The sequence below is a fragment of the Gobius niger genome (assembly GCF_951799975.1).
Source record: "Gobius niger genome assembly, chromosome: 9".
NCBI lineage: Eukaryota > Metazoa > Chordata > Actinopteri > Gobiiformes > Gobiidae > Gobius > Gobius niger.
This window is the reverse complement of record NC_136860.1, coordinates 8,762,831-8,779,214: the sequence shown is the minus strand read 5'-3', so window position 1 is coordinate 8,779,214 and position 16,384 is coordinate 8,762,831. Positions and strand designations below refer to the sequence as shown.

At 44.3% G+C, this 16,384-nt stretch overlaps 1 long non-coding RNA gene across 1 annotated transcript in view; it reads left to right on the top strand.

Annotated features, from left to right (window-relative positions):
• Positions 1-16,384, top strand: part of LOC306967831 — a 168,983-nt gene that overhangs the window by 140,431 nt on the left and 12,168 nt on the right. The window contains exon 2 of the long non-coding RNA XR_013793215.1: positions 14,159-14,223. This is a non-coding gene — a long non-coding RNA (uncharacterized lncRNA). The remainder of the gene's footprint in view (positions 1-14,158; positions 14,224-16,384) is intronic.

Sequence of the window (16,384 nt, the reverse complement as noted above, 5' to 3'; positions counted from 1 at the left end):
ATATTTTGGTCACATTTTTGTTGAGTTTTTGTAATTTTTTTGTTGAGTTTTTGTCACATTTTTGTTGAATTTTTGTAATTTTTTTGTTGAATTTTGTTGATTTTTTGTTGAATTTTTGTTGAATTTTTGTCCCTTTTTGGTTGAGTTTTTGTCACATTTTTGTTTAATTTTTGTCACATATTTGTTAATTTTTGTCGCTTTTTGGTTTAGTTTTTGTTACAATTTTGTTGAATTTTTTTGAATTTTTTTGTTGAATTTTTGTTGGATTTTTGTCACATATTTGTTAATTTTTTGTCACTTTTTGCTTTAGTTCTTGTTGATTTTTTGTTGATTTTTTGTTGAATTTTTGTCACATTATTGTTAAACTTTGGTCACTTTTTGGTTTAGTTTTTGTCACATTTTTGTTGAATTTTTGTAATTTTTTTGTTGAATTTTTGTTGAATTTTTGACACTTTTTGGTTGAGTTTTTGTCACATTTTTGTTGAGTTTTTGTCACATTTTTGTTTAATTTTTTGACATTTTTTTGTTGGATTTTTGTTGGATTTTTGTCACATATTTGTTAATTTTTTGTCACTTTTATGTTTAGTTTTTGTCACATTTTTGTTGATTTTTTGTTAATTTTTTGTTGAGTTTTTGTCACATTTTTGTTGAATTTTTGTAATTTTTTTGTTGAATTTTTGTCAAATTTTTCTCACTTTTTGGTTGAGTTTTTGTCACATATTTTTGTTGAATTTTTGTCACATATTTGTTGAAATTACATCCTTGTTTTCTTCTCATTTTTTGTGGCTGTTTTGGTGCTTTTTTTTCCCCAAGAAGCTTTTTAATTAGGTTAAAGCCAAACTGGAGAAAATGGGATCCATTCAGGTGGCAGTGTTGGGGAGAATGTGATTGTATTTAGTCACAGAATACTGAATACTCGTCTTCAAATATATTTTGTAACATGTTCCGTTACTTCATCCGATCGGAGTCCTGTATTCTGCAGTATGTTGATATGGATTAATCGTGCAGGCGAATGACTCAAAACCTTTGCTCTACGGTTGCTTTTGATGAGTGAACACTGTAACATGGCAAAAGCTGTTAAAAAGTCCATTTTGGCCCAAACGTGCACCTTTAACAACGGCCCACGCTGTGAGTGAAATGGCCTGCAGTAGTAGAGTCGTGTGTACTGTCTGGTCCTTCTGATCAAACTGCCCGACCTAAGGAGCTCCAACTACTCACCGCTCTGACCGCTCCTTCTGCCATGAAAAAAAAAAACCTCATTTCACTTCTCCGTCCAAACAAAGTGGTTTCGTTTTAGAAAGCAGCGGAGAGTGAGACCCGCGGGGAGCGTTTTTTGGCGGAGCACCGGTGTTGTGAGCTCTTTCGTCACCATCTGGGGTTAGCTCGAATGGACATTAGCGCCGCGCACCTGAGCCGCGCGGCCGCCGCACTTCTGCTGCGAGGAAGACATTAACCGCCGCCTCAAACTGGGATCGCTTGCCCATTAGAGGTTTTACAAGATAATTAAAATGAATAATGGCTTTAATATTGCTGTAGTTAAGGCGGGCTTGTACAAAAGCAGCGTGGATATAGTGAGGTGCAAGAGCTAACTTCTGTTGAATGAGGTTTTTTTTTTTAAAAGCCGTTAACTGTGCTCAGGCTTTGTGTTTAGCGGAGGCCCTAAAAAGGTTTGACTTCCCAATGTTCGCAGAAAGCGACTAGCGCCCCCTGTAGATGTCTCATGTTTCACCACAACTGACTGTAGAGAGTTCAAACCAGAGCCTTCAAAATAAAAATATATATAGATAATATCAATTAGACGTTATATGGCTAAATCTTGAGAAAGCACTTGTTGCATATGTTGAAGTAGATTTGAAAGAATGAATAGTCCGACAGTGAAATTAGGCTGAACACTGACGTTTGTGCCTTGAAGTGACTTTTTGGCTAAAGCAAGACTTGACTTGACAAAGCTATGACTTGACTTGACCCCATGACCTTTTGACTTGGACCTGATTTGAGATTTGCATTTAGCGACATGCTCCCACCTCTGGTACTTTTCACCTGTAAACAGACTCCTAAAGCCAGAAATATAGATATTTTGTTCTATTTGACTGTCCGAAAGTGTTTCTTTGACTAATGTGAATGTTCCTTTTTTACAGTAAAGGCCACCTTTAATTGAACGGTGGGAATGAATGAAAAAAAAGAAAAAACACGGCTAACACAACCAATCCCAAACAATGAGTGTATCTCACATTCTGCCTCATAGAAGTGTTTTTTGTTGAGGCTCCAAAGGTTCTCAACAGGGTTGAGGTCAGGAAAGGAGGGGGTCCACATCATGAGTTTCTCTCCTTTTATGTCCATAGCAGCCAGTGATGCAGAGGTATTCTTTACAGCAGGACATGGTGCGTTGTCATGCATGAAGAGGATTTTGTTCGGGAAAGCACAGCTCTTCTTTTTGTAGCATAGAAGACAGTGGTCAGTCAGAAACTCCACATATCTTTCAAAGGTCATTTTCACACCTTCAGGGAGCCTAAAAGGACCTAAAGGGGCCGACCAGCTCTCTCCTCATGATTCTGGCCCAAAACATGACTCCGCTACCTCTTTACTGACTAATGTGAATGTTCCTTTTTTACAGTAAAGGCCATCTTTAATTGAACAGTGGGAATGAATGAAAAAAACAACAAGGCTAACACAACCAATCCCAAACAATGAGTGTATCTCACATTCTGCCATTCAATTAATGGAAATTGTTGTTCCCGGTTTTGCATTAGGAGAGAAGGGAAGGCAAGACACATTTTTTTGTATGGCACATTTCATATACAAGACAACTCAATGTGCCCCACAGCAACACCAGTCTGAGTCAGGGCCTGTTTCATGGAGGCTGTTCCAGACCTTTGCTGCATGGAACTGTAACGCAGCCTCACCGTGTGTTTATTTGTGACAACCACCCCTCCTTCAGTGCTAAACCATGAAGAGACATGTGCACTGGCAGAGCTGTTTTAAAGTCTATTCTCTGAGTGACAGGAAGCCAGTGCAGAGACCGGAGCACTGGACTAATGTGGTTGTATTTCCTGGTACTGGTCAGGACTCAGCAGCATTTAGGATGTACTGCAGTTGTCTAGCAGCTCGTTTAGAGAGGCCAGTGAACAGGCCGTTACAATAGACTAACCGGCTAGAGACAAAAGCATGAATTCATCTCTGCTTTAGACACTATGTTTTTTTATTTTAGAAATGTTTTTTTTGTTTTCGGGTTTGTGCAGATAATGGCACAATATGGACGGTTTCTGCCAGACAAACACATCAGATCAGGGGCAGACTGGCCATATGTCCATTCTGGAAGAGCTCAGAAGGGCCACTGGCTCTAGGGCCACCAGTCTGGCCTCTCACTTTACCTTACCCTTACCCCCGGGCGAAACCGAGCTTTACCCAAATCTTAAAGCTTAAAAGAAAAGCATCCAAAAAGCAATGAAAAAAGCGATGAAAAAACAACAATAACCTGAAAAAAAAAAAAACGAAAAACAAGGGAGGAAAACACGCCAAAAAGCCACAAAAAAGTAATGAAAAAGCAACAAATACATGACAAAAATGCAGCGACAACATGACAAAAAGTTACCATCACTTTTCTAAATTTTAGCTTTCAAATGAGGCGTTACAGTGTTGCTCTCCAGTCAAGAAGCCTTTTGATTTGGGTAAAGCCGAACTGGAGAAAATGCTCTCGGTTAAGGCGGGGGATAAGAGGTTAACATGTATTTGTGGAAGTGTCACATTTACGCTAATTTGGGCCAGGCTGGCCAGAGTCCAGGGCTGTTTTTCAGTCCCAGTCCGCCCCTGAATCAGATTAAGAGAACAGATGCTACAAAGCAGCAGTAAATATGACCTCCTAATGCTACAAATTCAACAAACGACCATTTCCAGTTAATTACAAGCTTTAAAATGTATTGAAGCGATGAGTTGCGTAATAATTTGGAACAGTGGATTGTGAGGTTTTTACTATATTTATTGTTGTTGTCACTGGGAGATTTTTTCAAACACATTTAAATAATCCTCTACCAGTTAAAGACTTTAAAATTATGTTGACTCTCATTTGAGTTAACAATTAGAAGAATACTACTTGCATTACTGAGAGTCGTTTCTACTCTCCTCGATCTCCATGTGCCACTGAAATGTGAAAGCGGAACTCAAAGCTTTACCGACAGAGAGAATGGACCCGGATAGAACAGGGGAGTCTTCCTTCCACGTACAGGGACATACGGGGACGATCGATGTGGGGACGTGTGGACTGGACGGACAGGCGGAATCTAATCTACAATCTGACACTCGCAGGACTGAGGGGAGGGGGAAGAGTGATGGCATGGGAGGAGGGGAGGGGGGAGAGAGAGGGAGGGAGGGAGAGAAAATAAAGAATAAAGGAGGGGAGAGAGAGAGAAATGGAGAGAGGGTAGACAGTGTGAGAGATGAGAGGGAGAAAGGTATGGGGAGAGAGAGTGAGGTAGAAGTATAGGGGAAAAGAGAGGGAGAGCAGGGAAGAGAGTGTGAGAGAAGGGAGGGAAAAAGAGATGTAGGGTGAGAGAGAGAGAAGAAAGGGAGAGAGTGAGGTGGAGGGAGGGAAAAAGAGAGGGAGAGCAGGGAAGAGAGTGTGAGAGAAGGGAGGGAGAGGGAGGGAGGGAGAGAGAAGAAAGGGAGAGAGAGTGAGAGAAGGGAGGGAGAGAGGGAGGGAGAGAGAGAAGAAAGCGAGAGAGGAGAGAAACAGAAAGGTGGGAGAGGGGGGAGAACTGGAGGAGAGGGAAAAAGAGAGGGAGAGCATGGGGGAGAGTGTGAGAGAAGGGAGGAAGAAAGATGTAGGGTGAGAGTGGGGGAAGAAAGGGAGAGAGAGTGAGGTGGAGGGAGGGAAAAAGAGAGGGAGAAACAGAGAGGGAGAGCAGGGAAGAGAGTGTGAGAGAAGGGAGGGAGAGGGAGGGAGGGAGAGAGAAGAAAGGGAGAGAGAGTGAGGTAGAAGTAGGGAAAAAGAGAGGGAGAGCAGGGAAGAGAGCGTGAGAGAAGGGAGAGAGAGAGGGAGGGAGAGAGAGAAGAAAGAGAAGAGCATGGGTGAGAGTGTGAGAGAAGAAAGGGAGGGAGTGGGAGAAAAGGAGAGAGAGGGGGAGAGAGGGAGAAAGGGGGGAGAGTGATTGAGGTATGGGAGGGAAAAAGAAGGGGGAGAGAGGAAGAAACAGAGAGGGAGGGAAGAGAGTATGAGAGAAGGGGAGAAAGAGAAGGAGAGTCGGGTCGAGAATCAAGATGGGGAAGAGAAAGATATGGGAGAGAAAGAGGAGGGAGGGAGAGAAGAAAGGAAGGGGGGAGAGAGGGAGAAAGAGAGACAGAGCGAGAGTAGAAGAGAGGGAGAGAGAGGGTGGGAAAGAGAGAGGGGGAGGGAGAGCAAGAGAGTGAATGAGGGCGAGAGAAAGAGGGAGAGAGGAGGAGTGAGAGGGGACAATAGACTTAAGTTTCCTGATTTGAGCTCAGTCGTCCTCATCAGCAGCAGCTCTAATCCAGATAACGGCGCTAAAACTGAAAGTAAACGCGTGCAATGCTACCAGAAAACTGTACTGCTGACATGATCTTTTTGTAGTTCGGACTCTTTGGGGAGGGGGGGTTTGGGGGGGGGAGTAGAGAGAGGAAGAAGATGGACGGAGGGGCCAGAGATGAGACAGGGAGAGAGTGATGGCCACGCTTGAGGAGACGAGGAGTGGACATTAAGGCCGGAGGGAGGGGAGCGAGAGGGGGCCCGGGGACAGATGACAAAATGATGGCGAGGTGATGGAGGTAGTGTCCAGGTTCAGTACAGCTCAGAGGGAGAGAGAGGGAGAGAGGAGAGAGAGGGAGAGAGAGGGAGAGAGAGGGAGAGGAGGGAGAGAGGAGAGAGGGAGAGAGAGAAGAGAGAGGAGAGAGGGGAGAGAGAGAGAGAGAGAAGAGAGAGAGGAGAGAGAGGAGAGAGAGGGAGAGAGAGGAGAGAGAGGGAGAGAGGAGAGAGAGAGAGAGGAGAGAGAGAGGGGAGAGAGGAGAGAGAGAGGGGAGAGAGGAGAGAGAGAAGAGAGAGGAGAGAGAGGGGAGAGAGGGAAGAGAGAGGGAGAGAGAGGAGAGCGGGAGAGAGAGGGGAGAGAGGAGAGAGGGAGAGAGAGAGAGAGAGGAGAGAGAGAGGGGAGAGAGGAGAGAGAGGGGAGAGAGGAGAGAGGGAGAGAGAGAGAGAGAGGAGAGAGAGGAGAGAGAGAGGGAGAGAGAGAGAGAGAGAGGAGAGAGAGGGAGAGAGGAGAGAGAGAGGGAGAGAGGAGAGAGAGGGAGAGAGGAGAGAGAGGAGAGAGAGGGAGAGAGGAGAGAGGAGAGAGAGGAGAGAGAGGGAGAGAGGAGAGAGAGAGGGAGAGAGGAGAGAGAGGGAGAGAGGAGAGAGAGGAGAGAGAGGGAGAGAGGAGAGAGAGGAGAGAGAGGGAGAGAGGAGAGAGAGGGAGAGAGGAGAGAGAGGGAGAGAGGAGAGAGAGGAGAGAGAGGGAGAGAGAGGAGAGAGAGGGAGAGAGAGGAGAGAGAGAGGTAGAGAGAGGGAGAGAGAGGAGAGAGAGGGAGAGAGAGGAGAGAGAGGGGAGAGAGGAGAGAGAGGGAGAGAGAGGAGAGAGGGGAGAGAGAGGAGAGAGAGGGAGAGAGAGGAGAGAGAGAGGAGAGAGAGGAGAGAGAGGGAGTGAGAGGGAGAGAGAGAGGTAGAGAGAGGTAGAGAGAGGAGAGAGAGGAGAGAGAGGGAGAGAGAGGAGAGAGAGGGGAGAGAGGAGAGAGAGGGAGAGAGAGGAGAGAGGGAGAGAGAGGAGAGAGAGGGAGAGAGGGAGAGAGAGGAGAGAGAGGGGAGAGAGGAGAGAGAGGGAGAGAGGGAGAGAGAGGAGAGAGAGGAGAGAGAGGGGAGAGAGGAGAGAGAGGGGAGACAGGAGAGAGAGGGAGAGAGGGAGAGAGGGAGAGAGGGGAGAGACGGGAGAGAAGAGAGAGGAGAGAGAGGGTTCGCCTGAGAGAGGGATCAATGAGGACAGATGAATGGAGTCAGGAGAGGCCTGTGGGGAGAGGCGACTGCTGCTGATTTCAGAGGAACAGTGGGAGTAAAAAGATAATGGTTTATAAAGCTGTCTTTCAACGGGATTGTTGCTGTTTTTAGAACAGAGCGGCCGCGGTGGCGTTGTGGGGCTGTACACAGCAAATCTGCCAGTGTTCATTTTCCGGTGCAGGTTGTATTTTGCACCACGTTAATTTAACACTTAATTTATTAAAAGGGACACTTGTAGTGTGAGTGTTGGTGTTGAATTTCATTGTTAAACGGGTCTTACACTGCTCGTGTTAAACTTGACCACACCCTTCATTTCCGTGGAGGAGGAGACTCAGGCCTCGTGAAGGCGCAAACTGTTTTCTGCGGTCGCCATTTTTTCTTGTCGCTACGGTAAGTTTTCTTTGCTCATATTCAAAGTTTTAGGCACATTTTGACACAGACACCGACACAAAGTCTTAAAATTAACACTTGGACACAGAAACAATATGGATATTTTGAGTTGAGTTGGCAGTTTTTTCTCTTCTCTTCTTTCTCTTCTTTTTTTTGGCAAAGTGAAGAAGCACAGCATTTATTTCAATAGTCCGTCTGCTAATATCAAATACATTTGCTATCAGTTTTAAAAGCCTTTTAATTTTTATTTTTTCCAGTTACAGCCGTCTTAAAACTGTTGTCCCTCCGCGATGCATTTAGCTCTGTGTTGTTTTAGCATACACGTCGTCAAGATTTTAATGGACTAGTCACTAAGCCTCATTGGCGGCACGGTAGCACAGCGGTTAGTGCTTGTGCTTCACAGCTAGAAGGTCCGGGTTCGATTCCCACCAAGGACGGGGCCTTTCTGTGTGGAGTTTGCATGTTCTCCCCGTGTCTGCGTAGGTTTCCTCCGGGTACTCCAGTTTCCCCTACCACTATTGTACCAACATGTACAATAGGCCAGGATGTATGAGAGTGTGTTTGAGAGTGCGCATGGGGGACGACGGATGAAAATTAGCCTAAGGCTACAATCCGGTGTGGCTTGTTCATTAACTTGCACTGTCCCTACCAAATAAACCATAAATAAATAAATAAATAAAATAAATAAAAATTGGTCCGAGCCAAGGTTTAGACGTTTTTTGTATTATTTAGCGACCTGCTGTGTTATATTTTATTGAGGCTGTTAACGTATATGAGGTTAGAAGTTGAAGTGCACTGTTAGCTTGAGTGAGGCTTCGATGCTAGGTAGGCCGCTAGCCTAGCGTGGGCGCGGCTGTAGCCGCTAGCATGGGCTGGAGACGGTGAGGCACCAGGGTCCTCCTGCTGTTCGGAGTGTTGCTTCTCTTACCTCCCGGAATATACGATGGAGAACGCGCTGAGTGCACGGGTAAGGAAACTCGGAGTCGCGTAATTTGGTTGTATTCCCCAAACGCTACCGTTGAAAAGTCACTGGCATTGGAGTAAGGCACGCATGTGTGTTTCAGAACCCAGCTTTGCTAATCTGCTAGCTATGTGCGCGTAGCCATCGCTCTTTAGCCTGGGATTGTGCAAGGCATCAGCAGTGACTCAAATAATGCTGATTCTTAAACTGTCTATCTGGTATGAGTGAACAATCTTAAAATTTAGCGTGAGTACTGGGGGACTGTCAGAGTTTGAGAGTTTATGATTTAGCAATGTATCAGAACAGATAAATTATAAAATATTAAAATGCTTTTGGTATATTGGGAAATACATACTTGCCAAGAGCATACAATAAGAGGGAAGGGAAACTTGTGTTTGACAGTGTCATTATAATTCATTGTCATGTGCCACGTGGAGCTTTTATCACTTAACCACTGTATTTGTGTTGGAAAAAGTAACCAAAAGTATTATAGTAATAATAGTGCATTGGTTTTATATAGCACTTTCAGGACACTCAAATGTGTTCCTTCACTCCATACTTGATGGTGGTGGTAAGCTTCTATTGTAGCCACAGTTGCACTGAGGCAGACTACCACATGGTTTGGTAGATATATTGGGTTGATGCGTCTCTGTTGTCAGGCTCTAAGATAATGTTTTTGTAGCTGTGGACTATTTTGTCATTGATGAAACTTTTTTTTTTTTTTTTTTGTGACTTGTTTTTTTTAACTGAGTATAAACACACCTTGATTGTGTGATGATTTTGTTTCTATTGTAGGGTATGATGTGCTGATTCCTGTAGAATACCAGACAGTGAGCAAGTGGGTCAAGGTGCCAAAGACAGAGGATGTCTACAGCTATTCAGGCTTTATACAAGAAGGTAATGTGATTGTGGTTATCTTTTCATTTCAGGTCTTTTCATTTTAGCATTGATTTCTCAAATTGACCATTTTATAAGTTGCTAATTTCACATGGTAAGCGCAAAACACATCTGTATTGATTGAACTCATCTCTTTTTTTGTGTTTCCTGTTTGATGCAATTTTTCTTCTTTTGCTAGTACGAGAAAAATTCTATCTGTCAGTGTCCACAACCTTGATCTTAAAGGACTCTACAGATGTTGAAGTGGATCCTGACATATTCTTCACTCAAGAGTCCAATGGTGAGAGATGCAAGTTCTTCTGTATCACCTTTATTGTTTAGTCCGGCTGCACTAGGTGGCATGTCCACACTCATATTTGCTGCTAACACTCAATGCACCTGTACATCTGGAAATACACTCACACTGATGTTCTATGTCAAATACGTGTTTGTTTATCATAGTTTAAATGTAATCTTCTTATGCATGCACTCATAGTCTTATATTTGTAAGTCTTTAAAGTTGTTTATTTATCTAAAGTTATATTTTATGTTTCCTGTTGCACGATCAACTGAAAAAAAAAATCCTTGTTGTGAACCTGTTCATAACCATGGAAATAAAACTGATTCTGATACTGACGTCTGTTTTGTTTTCTTAGATGACAGAACTGAGGGTTTGTCTTCAGATGCTTCAGTCTCAGAAACTGCTTGAAGGACCGCCTGACAGCACTATAGCCAGAGATGTAAGTATTTTTTGCTAATATAATGTTTTCCTTGTACTGTATGTGTACCGTGGATATTTTGGATTGTTTCAGGTTGTCCAGGCTGCTCTACAATCAAAACCAGGTGGCAAGAAAATATTAAAAGAATATGAGCAGAAAAAAATCCTTTCTGATGGCACAAGAGAAAAAACGGTGAACATACTTGTGGCAGACATGGTAGAGGCTCATGGGTGAGCAAACGTGCACTGCAGAGACTTGTTTGCTTGTTCGTTTAAAGTGGCCATTTACATTACTTGAATTTGAAATAGTTTTCACTATTTTGACCAAAATCATGTTTTTTTGTAGTGCTCACCTCACTGACCTACTCTTGTCTGCACAGAAGATTGATGATGGCGGTAAGAATGATTTTGACAGTTTTTCAGTGTTGAAATTAACACTCTCGGTGTTGATTTAACACTGACATTTTTGCTGTGTACGTTCAAGCGTTTGGAACTCACTCTCTCTCTATGACGATCTTCACACACATTTCACCGCGCTGTCCCGCTGTGCTACACTTTAGCAAGTCATCGCGCTGTAATCGATGTCACTGCCGTTGGATCTTTGTAAATGCATTCCAGATGTGACGGCCAAACCGGAAACAGCTGTTGCTAATAAGCAGAGGCTGGCAGAACAATCTACTGCCCCTAGTGGACGGGCGGAGAACATGCACTACTAAAACACACTGTCACAAAACTATATTTCTTTTCATAACATTTTCTACAACAGCTTTAATAAATAAAATCCATTTCATTCGCATTGTTTAGATGCCTTGTAGTCGCAGAAGGACAGGTGGTCAGTTTTGGCACAGGTGAGGCGGTGACCCATGCTGGAGGGATACGTGGGTAAAGGCTTAAAGGTGAGGCAGATATAGTGTGTAGATGTTGAGACCTACTGAGAAAGTTAGGCTCCTATAATCACTTTTACCAGCTCTACATGGATCTATAAGGATGTACACACTAATTCAACAGTCTTTACAATAAACTGAATGCGGCTGGTTACCTGTGAGCCTCTTCTGGGCGTGGTAATGAAGGGCGTTATTCATGAGAGCAGAGAAGGAGGAGCTACGCTGCTGGGCTTTTATAGTCAAAGGAACAGGCCACAGTTCTTCCACACTGAGATATGTTCTTACCTGAGCTTAGACGAGTTGATGGTCTTTGTGCCCGTGGAAGAGCTTGGTCGCTTCTAACATCACACCTGTTTGAAGCTATAGGAATATACTGAGAGAGGCCAGACGCTAACAACATCTTTAGTTGTTTTGTGTGACTGAGCGCACGCACAAAGACCAGACAGGTACAGATCAACTCGTCTAATCTCAGGTAAGAACATATGGAAGTATGGAAAAACGGTGGCCTGTTCCTTTAAGGGCTGGCACCATCTAGTGGTGACTTCAGCCTGCTACACATGCAGTCATTGGCTGTCTCTCAATAGCCAGGTATCTTCAATAGAAGCTTTGTTGCCGTGGACTAGAGATGCGCGGGTCGGCTTTTTTTCTGACCCGCACCAACCCGACCCGCTGTAATTTAAACCCGACCCACCCGACCCGGAGAAAAGCCTCTCAGTTTGCCGACCCGACCCGCGCACATTAAAAAACTGCTGCATGAGTCACGCTGCAGCTGGATATCACTCAAACGGGAGCGCGTCACGTGACCGTGAGTTTACAGGAGAATTAGCACTTGATGCTTTGTTTTGCTACTTACTGCACCGCTGAGGAACCTTTGAAATCGCGAACGGACTTATCAGGAAACAAGGAGCAGAAACTATCATGAGGCTTTACTTCCACCACGTCATGGACGAGTCTTTCTGTCAAAATAAATGGGGTTTGGACTGAAGTGGAGCAGCTTTTACCTGACGCTGAGTAGTTGCCCTCCTCAGGTGAGTAAGATGCTGTGTCTTTTATTTTAGTTTTACCTTACTTTCATCACATGTGCGTGTCATTATGTGCTTGGGCACGGCTATTGTGACGCTTTTGTAACGGTGATCAAAGTCATACAGAAGCGATAGGTCAGGTGACATCTAAACATAACATGCTAATGATACGTTTACCCCTTAAAACTGAACATTCAACTAAACACAGTCGACTTTTGTGGCATTTATGGATAAGAATGCACTGCATGTAGTAAGCCAACAATATAAGGACAAAACAAAAAAAGTGTGCTTTGTAACCCGACCCACCCGCACCCGAAGTTTGCCGTAATTTTGAGGTACCCGACCCAATCCGCGGGCACCGCTGGTTGACCGCGGGTTTCGGCTCGACCCGCACTCTACCGTGGACTACCTCTGAGGCGCCTCCAGAGCGAGCGTGTCAAATCCCATGATAAAATATCAGTCTATGCTAACAAAAACAACTGTTTCATGAATGAAAGCTGTTTGGATGTCTCACTGTTTGAACTTTTTTCCACACAAACATGGAGGTTTATAGTGAGTACAAACATATTTAGGTGGTTCCATTGCCAAATTGCGAAAGTTTTGGGGAAAAAGGAAGTAAAAAAATAAAGTTTGCAGTGCATTATGGGTAATCTTCAGCTCTCCAATGCATCAGAGGATCCACAGGTGCATCCTGGGTAAATGAGTCAAACAGAGGAGTGGAGCTGTGAGGGAGCGTTCAGCCCTCTCTCTGCCTGGACCGTTACTCCGGTACAGTTCCCCCGGAGACACACTGACCTATCATCCAGTTATTGCAGCAGCGTCCCGGCGTCACCATTTGTCATCGTTGTGAAATATAGGTCAATCCACTTACACGGGCCGGTAAAAAGTCCGCGGACACTGCTGATTTCATTCGCTCCGTTCCAAACATTAGTCACAAGTTGCTCTGTGAATTCCTGCCAGCTGCGATCCCACCTCCGTCCAGCCCGTCCAGCCCGTCCCTCCGTGATCATCAACATTTTATGGGTGAATTTCGGAGTATTTGGGTCAGTTTGATCGTGCGGTCATTTTTGGGTGGAGTGAGAGAGAAGTTGCAACTAATTGATGCCGTCAGATGCAATCAGTGTCAGGGCAAGTTTCCTCATGAAAAGTAAATGTACAGGAATTCAGAACCTGACATTAAAAAGTGGAGAGTGGACTTTGTACTTTGGTGTTTTCTTCAGTGTGGGCTCAACATTAGCACCGGGCCCTTCACACGGCAACATTTTGTATTCATTTTTACCTGGCTATGCCAATTATGGACGTTTTCAAACACATCCCCGGGGCCAGGTCCAGTCGACTGAATAACAGTTTTATCCACCAGGCAATGAAGAAGCTGAACTCCCTTCCTTCCCTGCATTCCTTGTGCTTTGGTGTCTTCCCCTCTTCTTCTTCTCCTTCTTCCACTCTTCTTCTTCCCCTTCTCCTTCCTTCTTCTCCCTCTTCCTTTTCTAGGCCATCTCCCATTTTCCCTTTATCCCTTCTTCTCCCTCCCCTTCTTCTCCTTCTCCTCTTATTGTCTTTCTCCTCATTCTCCTCATTCTTCTCCTTCTATTTTTTCCCCACTGTAAAATAGACAATCTATTTAAATAAACTATCACTTTAAGTCAGGGGTTCCTACAGTTTTCAAGCCGCAACCCCCAAAATCACTCAACCAACGACTCGGGACCCCTTCTGTAAAATATAATTAAAGTTTATAACAATTTAAGGTGCAAAACATTTAAAACCAGGTTTAATGATGTTCGTTTGGAGACTGTATGATGATGACATTTGGCTTAATTTCACAAAAATATCCAAAGTATATCAAAGTTCTATTCTATTGTTTCAAAATCATCTTGCGACCCCCACTTCAGAATGAAGTGACCCCCCATATATATAACCCTATATCACACATTATTGTTAACTCATTGACTGCCAATGACGTCTATAGACGTCAATTAGATTTTTCAATGGGAACAGCTGCAGCAAAGCCTTGAGCATGTCTGGTGTTAAAATCTTAGTTGTGCTGCCTAGTGCTGCCACCTAGTGACTCAATAACATTTTATTGAGTCACTAGGCAGCAGCATTGCTCTTTCATTTTCTCAGCTTTTTAGTCAGAAAACAGCATTTTGGGTGATTTCACTTATTTTCTACGGACGATTACTAAAGAATGGAAGGAGGCACAAACTAACTTTTTTTTTAGATGAAAGAAGAGAGTCTAATCTTTCTTTTGGTGGGTTTCGTGTTGACTTATAGACTTAGACCTAAATTTTCTGTGGGTCTTGAAAAAACATTGAAAATCCTGAAAAACCTCTGGCAGTGGGGAGGTCTCTGATTTGAAAATGGCTGGCAGTCAATGAGTTAAGGACAAGACTGGGATCTTGTATAGTGTGGGGAAACGGCCCCTGACTATAGTGCAGCTCAGGCTGTTCCATTTCCAGGTGAAAGCGCATGTTGAGAGAATCAAAGCAGAAATGGGGAGTACTGCGTTGTACCTGCCGTGTCTCCCCTGAACGGCAGTGAAAGAGCTAATTGTTTTGCTTTCTTATGACCAACATTAAAAGTAGATTTGCAGTTATCGCCGGCATCATAAACATTGTTATCTGGGAAAAACAGCAGCGCCTGATTAAAAGTGCTCTTTTATTGTTCCCGCTGATGCTGTGGTTGGTGGAGTTTGAAGAAGGCCGTGACTCAAAACACAACGCCGGCTTCGTTTTTTCCCCCCTGTTTGGATCGTGAAAACAAAAACCTTTGGAGCAGAGAGAAGTAGGACGGGAAAGGCCCAAGGGGGAAAGAAACAACTGGATATTCTTCACTTGCACTTATTAAAGATTTAAGATCTTGTTTGAATTGTGAAAAAGAAATGGCTTTTTGTAATTCAAAGCTCAATACATCAGGCAAAGACTAAAATCCCTTTGGAAAAAAAAAAAGACTAGAATATGTGGCAACCTCTTAACCCCCGCCTTAACCGAGCACATTTTCCACAGTTCGGCTTTACCCAAATCTAAAAGCTTCTTGACTGGAGTTTATAGGCCAGAGTGGCATTGTAGTAGGCCCTAGTGTGAGTGCAAATGAATGATGGAACCAAATAAGAAATGATATTATCTGTTTAAGGCGAGACACGGCAGGTGAAAGTATTGATTTTTCACGCAGTGGTCGAAGTGGAGATTTATTTCTATTTTTCTCCCTTTACATCTTAGTTTTCATGTCAGAGTATAAAAATGACAAAACTCACCCCGCATGATGTTTATTTTATGATGTTTTGTCACCTGCGAGGTGGGGGCAACCCGGAAGTAGCTGCTGCGCCGCGTAGAAAGTCAGTTTTTCCCGCGGGTATTCATTCATAAATATTGACAGATTTTACATCCACGTGTCCTGCTAAGGGTCCTCGTGATGACGCTTTCACCCAAATATGGTATTTTTCCTCCTACGAGACGCTGGTGCGGAAAAGTCGGAGAACGGGCCGAGCATGCGCACTCGCTACAAAACTTCAGGGCTGGTTTTCTCTGAATGAGAGAAGCCGCACTCGGGCAGCGAGTGAGCCCTTATAGGAGCTCCCACAGACTCCAAACTTTCCAGTCTGAGACCTAACAATATTTTGAAGGTTTTTTCAGAAGGATTTTTTAATATCTAATTCCTAGCCTGATTTATTCAGCTTTGAAACCAAAAAAACAGGCGAAATTTGAGTTTTTACAGATTTTTTCACTGATGATTAGTTTATTGAAAAACTAAACAAAATATCCAAAATCCCCTCTGAAAAAATCTTAGTTACTAATCTATTATAGAAAACGCTATCTCAATGGCCGCCGCCTGGGTGCCGCCATGTTTATTTCCCATACCGACTTTGAAGCTAAGCAGGGACGGGCCTGGTTAGGACTGGGATGGGAGACCGTTTGGGAACACCAGGAAGCCTGGCGACAGTAGTGAGTTTGTGAGTGGTTGGTGGTGGGGGCTGATGTGCGCATAATTGTTCAGCAACTTTGAGCGTCTGGAAAAGCGCTATATCCGCGGCCGGCCCCCACGTGACGGTCCCACCAGCCGCGGGCATTGGCCACGGGTCCATATGGACCGCGGTGCTGCTGTCCGAGGACACCCCGCCGTCACAACAACGCGAGTGCATGACATCTGACTGCCGTGCGTGTGCGCGCATCCATACAGGGCGGTGTGTGTGTGCGTGTGCGCGTGTATGTGTGCGCGCGCGCATCCAAACAGGGCGATGTGTGTCATCGTCACTCACCGCTAACCTGCAGACGCTCCGACCAGGTACAGTTACATCCTCCAAAAGACATCTGCGCGTCTTTGTTTAAGTCTCTCCTGCAGTGACCGAGGCTGTGGTTCATTATAGATCCAGGCAGTATTCCGTCTCTACAGCTTTGTCTCCGAAAAACAGTACACGCAAAACATTGCCCAAAAGCCTCTAATCAAACGCGCTGCTCCGACTGATTTATCCTCCGTGTGAGTAAAAGCGAAAATTAAACTACAACTTAA